The 13,217-nt window shown below is 36.7% G+C and overlaps 1 long non-coding RNA gene across 1 annotated transcript; it reads right to left on the reverse strand.

The window, feature by feature from the left end:
- Positions 1–1,646: 1,646 nt before the first annotated feature.
- Positions 1,647–2,104, reverse strand: LOC139847546 (uncharacterized). The gene is made up of 3 exons (XR_011759571.1): positions 2,040–2,104; positions 1,865–1,963; positions 1,647–1,772 (listed from the first exon to the last, which is right to left on the reverse strand). It is a non-coding gene; the product is annotated as an uncharacterized lncRNA (long non-coding RNA).
- Positions 2,105–13,217: the final 11,113 nt, after the last annotated feature.

Consider the following 13,217-nt stretch of genomic DNA (forward strand, 5'->3'; position numbering starts at 1 on the left):
TGGAAGTTTGATGTATGCGATGGTGTGTACAAGGCCCGATATTGCTCATGCAGTGGGAACGGTGAGTCGTTTTCTCTCGAACCCCGGGAAAGAACATTGGGAGGCGGTAAAATGGATTCTCAAATATCTTAAAGGTACAAAGAATCTATGTCTTTGTTACGGGAGAGCTGATCCAATCTTGGAAGGCTATACAGATGCGGATATGGCCGGAGATCCTGATAGTAGGAAATCTACTTCAGGATTCATTTACACTTTTGCAGGGGGAGCTGTTTCATGGCAGTCAAGACTACAGAGGTGTGTTGCATTATCCACAACTGAAGCAGAGTATATTACTGCCGCAGAAGCTGGAAAAGAAATGTTGTGGTTAAAGCGTTATCTTCAAGAATTTGGAATCAAGCAAAAGGAGTACAAGGTATATTGTGACAGTAAAAGTGCTATAGATTTGAGCAAGAACTCCATGTACCATTCTCGTACAAAACATATTGATATTCGCTATCATTGGATACACGAGGTAATTGATCGACAACTGTTGAGACTAGTGAAGATCCATACAAAGGAGAATCCTGCGGATATGTTAACAAAGGTGGTGACTCGAGAGAAGTTGGAGTTATGCAGAGACATAACTGTAATGTTTGTGGATTCGGCTGGAGGGGGAGAATTGAAGATTTCCAGCCTATAATCTAGAAGCCCACCTTCTAGATATTCAAAGTAGGCAACCTTGACAACTCATATGGAGGTAGCAAAGTTGATGACGATGACGGCCGCCAACCTTCTCCGTTCACACCATTCCACCGCCATAGAATTTTTACTATAAATAGAGGTGCAAACCTCAGTTGTAAATCATCCAAAATCATTCAGAGAAGTGTAATCACAACCTAGAGAGTGTGTGTGAGTTTGAGAGTTTTTTTTGTAAGAGTTTTGTAATACTCTGTAAATCTATTCTTGTGAGTAATAGAGTTGTTTTTCTCTCAAATTTATATCTCCCAACGTCCAGGCGATCCCCTCTTCCTAACAAAACGTAGCTAGGAAGTAGATGAACAGCTTTAAAACTTGAGCTTAAGCAAGATTCCTTCTTCTTCTTCCCCAAAATGAGTTTTCCCTCACTAGAATATCACTCTCTCTCTAGAAATTAAATGGAGGTGATAAGGGTTGTTGAAGATGGAGTAAATGAAGCTCCAAAACTGATCTAGGGCCTTTAATTCGGGCCCCCATGTGTAATTACCAAAAAGCCCTCAAAATATCTAATTTAAAAGAAAGGAATCTGTCACAGACCAATGGCGCGGCGCGCCAAAGGCTTGCGCGGCGCGCAGATTGCCCAGGTCAGATTCTTGTTTATTTTAAAATGTACAATGAAACCCCCACTTCAAGCATCTTATTTACACTTATGTACACAACATATATTTGGGTCTTACATGATGCAAATATAACATGTAAAATATTTGCTGTTATGTTTTATTGTGTGAACTATGTGGTTATAAATATTTTTCGTCAATAAGTGCATAACATTGGCTAAATGGATGTCTATTGGTTATGCAACACAATATATCTTTGATGATTATGTTTTTTCTTTGGAACTGTACTGGGGCTGGATATTTATAATTTTCTCATGTTTGTGTTAAATTAGGAAAAATGTATGTAATTATTTACCTTTATTTTCTTTCACCAAGCAAACACTTGCTGCTATGATGACCGGTTTTTGAAGCGACTTATAAGTTTCCATGTCAAAGTTTGTCGCTTGGTCGCTCCATAAAGTTAGTTGGATAACAGCGTCGCTTCATAGAGGAAGAAAGTAGTTAGTTGTTTATCATAGTTGATGTTACAATTTTGGTTCAGTAATGTAATTATAAGTACAAAATTTTCTTACCTTTGGTTTACGATGTCGATGGATCTTCGCTGTTTTTGGTCTTCATTTGGGTTACCACTCATTTTGATTTCGTCAAATGTCTTCAATATCCAATGTAATCTATTGCATATTGGATATTGGAGTTATATATTATGTATGTGTTATTTTTTGGTACAAATTAATATTGTTGTGTTACCTGTTATTGTAAAGGCTTCCAGTTGATTGTATAATTTGAATTCAAAGTAGTGTCGCCGGTGGCGGAAACTCTACTGCCGGTATGCTTTTGAACTTCGCCTGCAACCCAAATATGAGGGTAGTTGGGTTGGATATTGTTTGGTCCCACTTGCTTGTGGCTTCACAGTTTAAATTTGATATTCTCTAAGCTGGATTTTGCTGCAGTAGATATGCGAAGTGGTCTTTGTCTCTATAATTCAAATTAACTTGGATTGCGCTTCCTTGTAAATACATATCAGAGACTATGTAATACATCTGTTAATTGCATAACTGTACATGGTGTTAAATTGTTAGGGTTTGTTTTGACTTACATATATGTCGGTCAGAATGAAACAATGTGTACCGGGTATTGGGTTTATTTTTTTCACAATCAAACGTCTATAAACGATCGCCTCAATAGTTCTGAATCTATCTCCTGGACGTAGACGGGAGATTGGTTTCAGCTGCATAGGTTGATCCATCCTGTTAGATATGAAACAGAATTAATTAACTATGCAACCACATACATTTATATATATACTAATTACCGTAAACATTCTCCACTCCCATTGGCCACCACCAATCACTGTTATATTGTAGCAGCGGTGTTTTTTTCCCCTCGGTGCTGCTAATGATCTTCTCTGGAAGCTTCACGTAAACTCCATTCCTCTTCATCTCCAATTCGCCCTGTGATCACCCTCCCCATATCCATGAACACATCTTCCTCCTTTGTTTCTTTCTCTTCTTCGTCGACTAACTTCTCCTCCGGTACTACTATGGAGGTTACGGCGGTGGTTTTTAAGGCGCCGACGATGGCGGTTTTGACGGCGGAAGAGGTGCCCAACGATGGTGGGACTCTGTATGGCGTGCCTCGCTTGGAAAAAACGCAACCCGAGGTTAAAACTGGCTCAATTTTTGGTATTGCCGCTCTTAGGGTTTTGTATTTCTGATTTATGCTAAAGAACTGTAAACTTTAAGGCTAATTGTTGTGAAATTTATGTTTCTTATTAATGGGAAAAAAGTTGTTAACATTACAAATAACATGAAGCATTAATCATACTTACCTTTTATTCCTTCCGTGTCTGCTATCAGGTAATTTCTATTTTTGTTCTTAAATTTATTATACTTATTTATATCTATCATCGTTATCTGTTTAGCATTAGGTGATTGTTGTTGTTTTTGTTTTTTGTGTAATATATGTTTTTTATGATGTTTATTATTATCGTTTATATTCTGTTTTCTTTGATTGTATTTGAATGAAATATACTTGATTATCTACTGCTGTTATAATGAAACCTAAGAAAAGATTAAGTAATACAGTAAAAGATGTATTCTCACCTATCAATATTAGCGCAAATGGTAATGGTTGTGTAAGTTCATTTACAAGACAAAAAAAATCTTTTAAGAAATCATGTGTTAGGGATGATAATTGTGCCACTACATTTAGAAGACATTTGTTTCATATGTATGTCAGTATGTGTAGGAGCTGTTGGATCATCTGTTAAGTCTCTTCCGATTAAATCAAGTTTAGTTCTAAGCATAGATAGTACATGTTTCACAAACTAACTAACTACTGTTCTAACTCTTATAGGTTGTCTTGGAGTTTGGTGTAAAGGACAGTTAAAAGCAGATATAGACAACTAACCATACAGAAATATTACACTAAACTTGATTCACAAAAGGATAGGCAAAATAAACATAAACATATAAATAAACATAAACATAAATATGAAAATAAACATAAACATATGTATTAAAACAGAACACTATGCCCATGATATTACGACCATATATAAAAAGCCTTGTCAAAACTCACAATTACAAAAATCATAAATTCAAATGACACCGAAATAATACATTCAACGATAAGCACAACCGATAATGAAAGTGTCAAGTGAGAGTGTGAGACTGTGTATCACTCGAGTTAATCGGAAGAGACTTAACAGATGATCCAACAGCTCCTACACATACTGACATACATATGAAACAGATGTCTTCTAAATGTAGTGGCACAATTATCATCCCTAACACATGATTTCTGTTAGTGCATATTTTGTAATCCCTAGTTCCATGAACTTTAACGTTTTATTTGATCATGTTGTAACCTGTAATATTGTTAAACGTTGATTGTCGATGTGTTATTTTATATTTGTAAACGTTTAAATATAATTCGTAATATTACTCGACAGTCGGCCGACTGACCACTGTCGACCGACATAGGAACTGAGGTATTTAAGCCTAATTAATCTTCATTAATTTGGTGAACAACTCTGCACATTACACACACACGAAAACAGTTCTAGGTCGAGTCTCTCAATCTTCATGTCCAAATACCACAGAATGTCAGTCTAGGCTTCGTGTTTATCAAGATCTAATATTGGTTTGACTTGTACGAACCCGAAAACCCATAGATATTCGTTTAAGCTCTTTCTAGTGTTATTCCGCCTCTAGATCGTGTTAGGTTGATTCTAAGATCCTCTCTCAGCGTCTACAAAGTGGTATCAGAGCTTTGACTTGCTGAATCAATTGTTTTAAACGAGTTCTTGGTATATTTTTGGGTCAAAAAAATTGGTTTTGGATTGAATTTTGTATACTTTTACGTTAAACCTTTGGTTTTAATTGCTTTAGAGTGTTTACAGAAGTCATTCTAAGTTGCTTAAGGTGTTGGTCAGTAGTTTTAGTTCGAAAACTGAGCTTGAAATCGTTTAGAAGTCAAAAACCTGATTTTTTTTTTTTGGATTCTAGCTCTGAAAGAAAGTACAGTCGACCGACTTAGGAGACAATCGACCGATTTTCGTGTATTTCGACCGATTGTCATTAGTTCGACCGATTGTCTTTAAACCGACCGACATATTCTAAACCGACCGACTTAAGTTGTAAACCGACCGACTTAAGTACTAAACCGAACGATTGAAGGAACATCGACCGATTGAAAAAAGTACTACCATTTGACTAAATGTAAACAGAACTTCGACCAATTAATCATTGACAGTTGACCGACTGTAGCTGTTCATCGACCGACTGTCACCAACAGTCGACCGACTTAGGATCAGATTCAACCTTAATTAAATTTTAAAATGTCTGATCAGGCAATGGCAATTACTTCCGGCGTTTAAAACATTTTACTATCTGATAGTGAATCAGGCAGTGCCAATCGTGCTCCTAGACTTGATAATACAAATGATTACATTAGATGGAGGGCTAGGTTCATGAATTACATTAGAGGCCTTGATCCTAGAATGTGGGATTTGATACAACATGAATATAAAGAGCCTTTAGGTACTGATGGTAATAGTAAAAAGTATGAAGATTATAGCGTGACAGAAAAAGAAACATATGCCTTAGAATGTAGATGTTATGCTCAATTGACCCAGGGTTTAGACGGTGATATTTATCATCAATATCAAATGCACTTAACTTCATATTCTCTTTGGAATGCTATTAAGATAGGTGTCGAAGGAAATAAGGCGTATCGTGAAAAGAAAGCTAAAGTAATCAAAAGTGAATGGAAAAGGTTTGCTGCTCTAAGTCATGAAACGTTAGAAGAGACACTCATTCGTTATCGTCATCTTGTCTCTGAATTGGGTAACTTAGGTGTAGAAGTTACAGAACAGAAAGCTATCAAACAATTAACAGATGGTTTACCACACAAGTGGGATGCGTTTATTGAACAGATAGAAGACAGAGCTTCGTCTGCTGGTGAATCACTGACCCTAGATAAATTCACATCAAAATTGATGGTAAAGGACTTGGATATGGAAACCAAGAAGAAACGTCTTGAGGGTCAGCAGAGTCCTATAATTTACAAAGCTGGTACTTCTGGATTGAGCAATGTTCATGCTCCCTTACAAACAGCGTTTGTTTCTAATGATAGTGCTGTAAATAGATCACAACCTGCTCAAAATGTGATGTTTCCAACCCAAGTAAATAAGCCTAGTAGTACAAATCAGTCCACCATTAGACAGGAGCCAAAAACTGTAGTTCTCAACACTGAGAATTTAAGAACTAGGCCCCTTTCAGTTGTAGAGGAAGATATGGCTTTAGTTGCTTTGGTAGTTAATTCTTATAATGAAATGGTTGGTGGTCAAATTGGTAATGCTCATTTAGAAGCAGAAGATTATGAGCAGATTGATGAGGATGAACTTGAAAAGATGGATATCCTCTGGGCTATGGGTAGTGTGATTAGACGAGCGAAGAAATTTCTGAAAAGGACAGGTCAACAGAGCTTAGGTGTTACTAGAGATACTAAGTTAGGTTTTGATATGTCAAAAGTGAGATGTTTTAATTGCAATGAGTTAGGACACTTCAAAAGAACATGTACCAGGCCACAGAAAACTGGTTTTCACAACCCATTTCACAATCAGTATAATAAGACAAAGGTTAATGTGCCAGTTGAAACAACGAGCAGTGATACTATCAGAAATGATAAAGCAAAAGGCTTAATTGCAACATATTCAGACGAAGGTTGTGATTGGACAGTATTTGCTGATGATGAAAATCATGCTAACGTTGTTAGAATGCCTAAGACCGAAGAAGAAACTGAAAGTGAGAAACAAGAGAGAGAGAAAGCTGGTTGTGTTGGTACTGCGAATGAATGCATGTGTTACATCTGCAAGATGGAAGCAAGAATTGAGCGAACTTATGCAATGATCAGATATGTTAGAAGAGGTGTTCTTAACAAGAGAGTGTATGAGAAGTTCAAGTACGCAATGCACAATGATGGCGATGTATGGACGGATTACAGTAGTTCGTCTTCATCAGATGGAGAAACTATTGTAGTAGATGATGTCAAGACTTCAGTTGAGTTGAATAATTCTGACTGTTACAGTTCTAGTTCAGAATCTGAACCTGAATCAGAGACTGAAGAAAAGGAATATGCGTTCATGGCAAACACATCAAGTGACTCTAAGGTACAAACTGAATTTCCTTTGGTATGTAACGATTGTGCTGATTATAAGTTAGAAATTGCTAAACTTGAATCCATGGTTTCTAAATTGAATGAAATCCCCTTAGGATGTATCTACTGTCCTGAAGTAAAACAGGAACTTAGGATTGTTAAAGCAACTTATCTTGAGGTAAAAGGCCTATACGAGACTAATTTAACTCAGTTTAACAATAAAAAGGAATTCAGGGAGACAATCAAAACTCTAGAAAATCAAGTTCATGATTTAAGAGCTACAATTTCAGGTGACCAAAAGGCCATAATGATGTACTTAAATCAACTTGAATGTGCTAAGAGAGAAAAGGAAGAGTTTAAGATTAAGTATGAGTCAGAAAAGGCTAGAAATGACACTTGGCAGCGAATGTCATATGTCATTGACTATACTGTCTATAACAAGAATGATGGTAAAAAGGGTTTAGATTATAAAGAGTGTCCTCCTCCTCTTAGGAATGAGTACATTAATAAACCTTCTGATTCTTGCCTTAGTGAAATCCTAAGTGTTAAGCCTGTAGAGAATGAAAAATCAGACAGCACTAAGCCGGTTGCTGAAGACTTAGCTGAGGACAGTAAATCTGATTCAGAGTATGAAAAAGTTTCAGAGTTTGTGACACCAAAATCCAAACCAATTACTATCCTGGAAAATCCATTGAATGCTAGTAAGGCTAGTGAAAGTGGACAACCCACACCTAGAAAACAAGTAAACTCTAGGAACGCTAATGGAAAGAAAATATTTCAGACACCTGTCAAGTATCAGCAGGGACTCAACCTAGATAAAGAATATGTTCTTACACAAGCACCTGAAGAACTATTTAATAAAAGGAGCCCTAATACTAACAATGTGCCTAAATATGTGCATCCTAACCGTCGACCAGGCTTGAAACATCATGTTGAGAAGCCTATGTCACCCATGAAATAGTCTTTTCCCAATAAGCATCTGAGTTCAAAAACACGTACAAAAGAAACTCAAAACTGTAATAAATGTGGGAAAAAGGGTCATTGTGCTGTTAACTGTCAACAGCGTTGGAAAACACCAAAAAGAAAATCTGACACTGAAACGAAAACTACACACTATGCTTCTAGTTCCAGTTCCATAGGTACTTCAAGTAATAGTTCAAAAGGTTTTTATAAACCAAAGTCAAATTCTATTGCTAATTCATCCACAAGGGTACAGTCAGGTGTGAATAAAGTTTTTCAAACGAATGACTATTATGAGAAATCTGTTGGTAAACGTACCGTTTGGAAGCCTAAAACCGAGACAAAGGTTGTTGACAAGTCCAATGATCCATCAGGATCAAAGGGTCAATGGATGGATGTGCAAGTTATTGGTGTCGATGGGAAACCCACTGCCATTCGGGCATGGGTGTCCATCACAAACTAACTTCTTTTCTTGTTGTGCAGGTCGCCTACGATCCGAGTAGAAATACCTGGATTGTTGATAGTGGGGCGTCCCGGCATATGACAGGAAACATGTCCTTACTTTCTAATGTCAAATCAGTAAATGGAGGATCTGTTTCTTTTGCAGGAGATGAAGGAGGTTTTATTACAGCTCAGGGTGTAAATGTTAGTTTTGATAAAGTGAATTTTGTGAAGCAGATGTCAAATAATCTGCTGTCAGTTTCGCAAGTAGCAGATAAAAAGCATAAGGTTGCTTTTGATGATCAAAGATGCTACATTTTCAAGAAAGAGTATGTAATACCGGAAGAGATGATTCTTATGACAGCTCCCAGAAATAAAGATTTGTATATTTTGGATATGTCAACAGCCCATGTTAAAGCTGCAACAGGTCTTCAAGCTTTCATATCCAAAGCTACAGAACAAGAATCAATTTCATGGCACAAGCGTATGGGTCATTTGAGCTTGAGAAAGATGAACAATCTTGTTCATAATAATCTGATTGAGGGAGTAAATGTTAAGAGTTTTCAAATTCCTGAAGGATGTCTTCCGTGTAAGAAAGGTAAACTGACTAAAAAGTCACATGCAACAAAGAAACATCATTCAATTGTTGTTCCTCTAGAGTTGTTACATATGGATCTTTTTGGTCCGATTAATCGAACAAGCATCTCTGGAGATTCATATTGTTTAGTAGTAACTGATGAATACTCACGATACTCTTGGGTAGTGATGTTAAAGAAGAAGTCTGACACATTTGAAAATATAAAGTTGTTGTTTTTGAAGCTGGAATCTTTGTACAAGTTAAAGGTTAGGAAGACTCGAACAGATAATGGTACTGAATTCAAGAATCAGCAGATGGAGACTTTCTGCAACGAGAAAGGCATTAAATAACAGTTCAGTCCAGCTTATACTCCGCAATCAAATGGTGTTGCTAAAAGACGTAACAGAACGTTAATTGAAACTGCGAGAACTATGTTAGCCGATTCAAGTTTACCGGGTAACTTCTGGAGTGAAGCTGTGGCTACAGCATGTTATACAATGAACCGATTGTTAGTAGTCAAGAGACATGGAAAGACTTGCTATGAATTGCTACATAAAAGGAAGCCTAACATTAAACATTTCGAACCCTTTGATGCACCGTGTTCAATCATGATACGAGATACTGGAGGAAAATTTAATCCTAAGGCTGTTCCTGGTATATTTCTTAGTTATGGGAATCCAAACAAAAGAGTTTTCAACACTGTATCTAAACGTGTTGAAGAACATTTCGAAGTAGATGTTCAAAGAAATGCTGCTATTCCTGCTGGGAAAGGTTTTTCATGGCAGTTTGATTATGAAGATTTGTTTGATTCTTTTGGTCTTCCGTCTGTTGCTACTGATGATGAAGTTATTGCAAGATTACTGAATGAAATGCAGACATCTCCATCACAAATGGTTCCGAAATCTCAAACGGCACCACAACATCACCCAGTGCCGCAACAACAACTTGTTCAAGATGATGAAGAATCAGGTGATTATCAAGATGATCCATCTTATGATGGATCTGATTCTGAAGAGGAGTCACAACCTATAGACAGTGGCGAAAGTTTTCATAATCTGCCACAAATTGTAGAAGTTCAGGAAGAACAACCAGAACCTGAAGGTGTTTGTAGATCATCACGAACAGTTGTCCTACCTCGACACTTAGATGATTTTATTGTTGATTCGAAAGGAGTTTCTGGAGCACCATCAAATGATGCCTCAATGTCTGAAAATCAGAAAGCTTCAACTGAGAATGTTATGCAAGCTTTCTATTCTTCACTAAATAGGTCAGGCAAACTCTTCTTACATGCATATTCGGGCTTTGTGTGTCAAATTGAACCAAATTCTGTTGAGGAAGCTCTTCTTTATGATGATTGGGTAAATGCCATGCAAGAAGAGCTTTTGCAATTCAAGCATTTAGGAGTATGGAAACTAGTGACTCCGCCTCATGGTTGCAAACCTTATGGGCTTCGATGGGTATGGAAGAATAAAAAAGACGAGCAAGGTATTGTAATTCGAAATAAAGCTAGACTGGTTGTGAAGGGATATCAACAGATCCCTGATATAGATTATGATGAAGTATTTGCACCAGTGGCTAGACTTGAGGCAATTCGAATATTTTTGGCATTCGCATCTTTTAAAGGCTTCAAGGTCTATCAAATGGATGTCAAAAGCGCCTTTTTGTACGGGACTCTCAATGAGACCGTGTTTGTTAAGCAACCACCGGGTTTTACAGATCCACACTCTCCAGAAAAGGTATATCGTCTAGAAAAAGCACTGTATGGGCTTCATCAAGCTCCAAGAGCGTGGTATGGTACGTTATCCAACTATATGATTGATAATGGTTTCAGAAGAGGTGTCATCGATCAGACACTTTTCATCAAAGAAAAGGGCAAGCATATAATGCTAGTACAGGTGTACGTGGATGATATTATCTTTGGATCTACAGATAAGACGATGGTGGATGATTTTGAGGAGGTAATGCAGAAACGGTTCAAGATGAGTTCAATGGGAACTATCAAATTCTTCCTTGGTATTCAGGTTGTACAAACAAATCATGGTATCTTTTTACATCAGACAAAATATGTATCAGATATTCTGAAAAGATTCGAAATGGAAGATGAACGTCCTGCAAGGACGCCGCTATCGGTGAATCACGGGATTACACCGGATAAGGAAGGTGATAAGGTTGATCAAACCTTATATAGAGCCATCATTGGTTCGTTGATGTATCTAACAGCGTCTCGCCCTGATATCATGTTCGCAGTTTGTTTATGTGCTCGCTATCAAGCAAATCCGAATGTACATCATTTGCTTGTGGTGAAAAAGATTATGCGTTATTTAAAGCAAACTCCGAATTTGGGCCTATGGTATCCCTGTGATAATGATTTTATACTGACTGCTTATAGTGATTCCGACTATGGTGGATGCAAGAAAGATTTTAAGTCAACATCAGGAGGTTGTCAATTCCTTGGAATCAGACTAGTTACATGGCAGTGCAAGAAGCAGACAGCAGTGGCCTTGTCCACTTGTGAAGCTGAATACATTGCTGCAGCAAGCTGTGCATCTCAGGTTGTGTGGATACAACAGCAGCTTCGTGACTACGGTTTGAATATTTCTAACACTCCTATTTTTGTTGATAATTCTGCTGCCATAGCTATTACGAAAAATCCTGTGAATCATTCTAAGACCAAACACATAGGGATTAAATATCATTTTATTCGAGACTGTTATGAGAAAAGGCTAATTGATGTTATCCAAATTGGCACAACTACGCAAAGGGCTGATCTTTTCACAAAAGCTTTTGATAAACCACGTTTTGATTTCTTGTTAACTGAGTTAAGTGTCAAAATATTGTCAGATGTCGTTCCTGACGAAGAGACCAACGAGTAACTTCATTTTATGTGTTCTGCTTGCATAGCTGTATATACTGTGTGGTTATATTTCTTTTCTTTCTGATTGTTTCTGTGTGTTTAAAATCTAAAAACCAAAAAGATTTTAGATTTTTAGTATTTTAGGGGGAGTAATGAATGCAACATCAGATATTCAGAAAATAAAAAAACGAGTTTGATCTATATAAAAATGGGATACGGATTTAATCATAGAATGAGATGATCATAATCACAATCATGTAAATATCTTGATAAGGAACTCATGAAAAGGTTTACAGCGATTGAGGGTAGTCACTTAATTACCACAGGTGCATACTTTAAAGAAAATTGTTGAGGAAATCAACAAAAGGTGAGGGTATCCCCTATCATGACGTATAATCTAGAAACACATGATGTAGAATATCCCCAAGCAAATTCCAAATTGCTGCACCATTGAGTCTCACGACTAATTGGGATGTTCAAGCGATCAATAAGCGTTGAAAATGTTCTAATTGACTGTGCATACCGACTTCTATCAAACTTTAATTCTTGAATCGTACCTAAACTCCAAAATAGTAAGTTTATCTCAATAAGAGTGTCTTTCCTGTGAACGGGTTGAAAAGTGTGGTTCTATATTACAGACAGTCCATGAATGAATGATTTAAGTTAATTGATACACAAATGAAGAAAAGAGATCTTCATCGCAAGGAAGTCAATTCGAGAACTAAATCAAAGTCAAGACTGCAATGTGTTGTTTAAAAAATAAAAAAAAATAAAAAAAAAATGGCACATTGCATATCAAGTTATTATATCATGAAAACAGAAGTGAAATCATGGAAGTCGAAAATATCAAGGTCAAGATAATGATGAAATCGAGAAGAGAAGTCTTTGCAAGAATACAAATGAGTGTGAAGATTACCAAGAAGAACTTAAATCATTCATACTTCAATAAAACCATTCTATTGGACTTATTATCATTGTCTGTGATATGGGACTGTACCCATTAAGGCCTAGACAGCGAAAGATGTTTTCAGAGAGATATTCTGAATACTCACTTATTAAGAAAGCTACGTCTTTCATTCCGTTTCCTCCAATAACTTTAATAATAAAGAAGGAATGAGATTGATAGCAGTTGGTTGATTGCATGATTGATAGAATATTGAATATACTATGAGATCCATCAGAATCATATGAATTGAAAAGTATACTTTACGATAGAAGCTAATGGCTGACAGGGATATTCCAAAATTACTATGAGAATCTTCCTGTTCAATTGGACCTAACGTATGTGTTTGTGGTAACGGAAAGCGTCAATAGACTTGTGCTCAATTGACTACCTAAAAAATCGTGCGATCTCACATTGATGACCGAGTCTGTGATTGAATCTAACATAGCAATATGTTAATGTAATTAATTAACTTGATCATCAAAATGT

Source organism: Rutidosis leptorrhynchoides, chromosome 5, assembly GCF_046630445.1.
Source record: "Rutidosis leptorrhynchoides isolate AG116_Rl617_1_P2 chromosome 5, CSIRO_AGI_Rlap_v1, whole genome shotgun sequence".
Classification (NCBI taxonomy): Eukaryota; Viridiplantae; Streptophyta; class Magnoliopsida; order Asterales; family Asteraceae; genus Rutidosis; species Rutidosis leptorrhynchoides.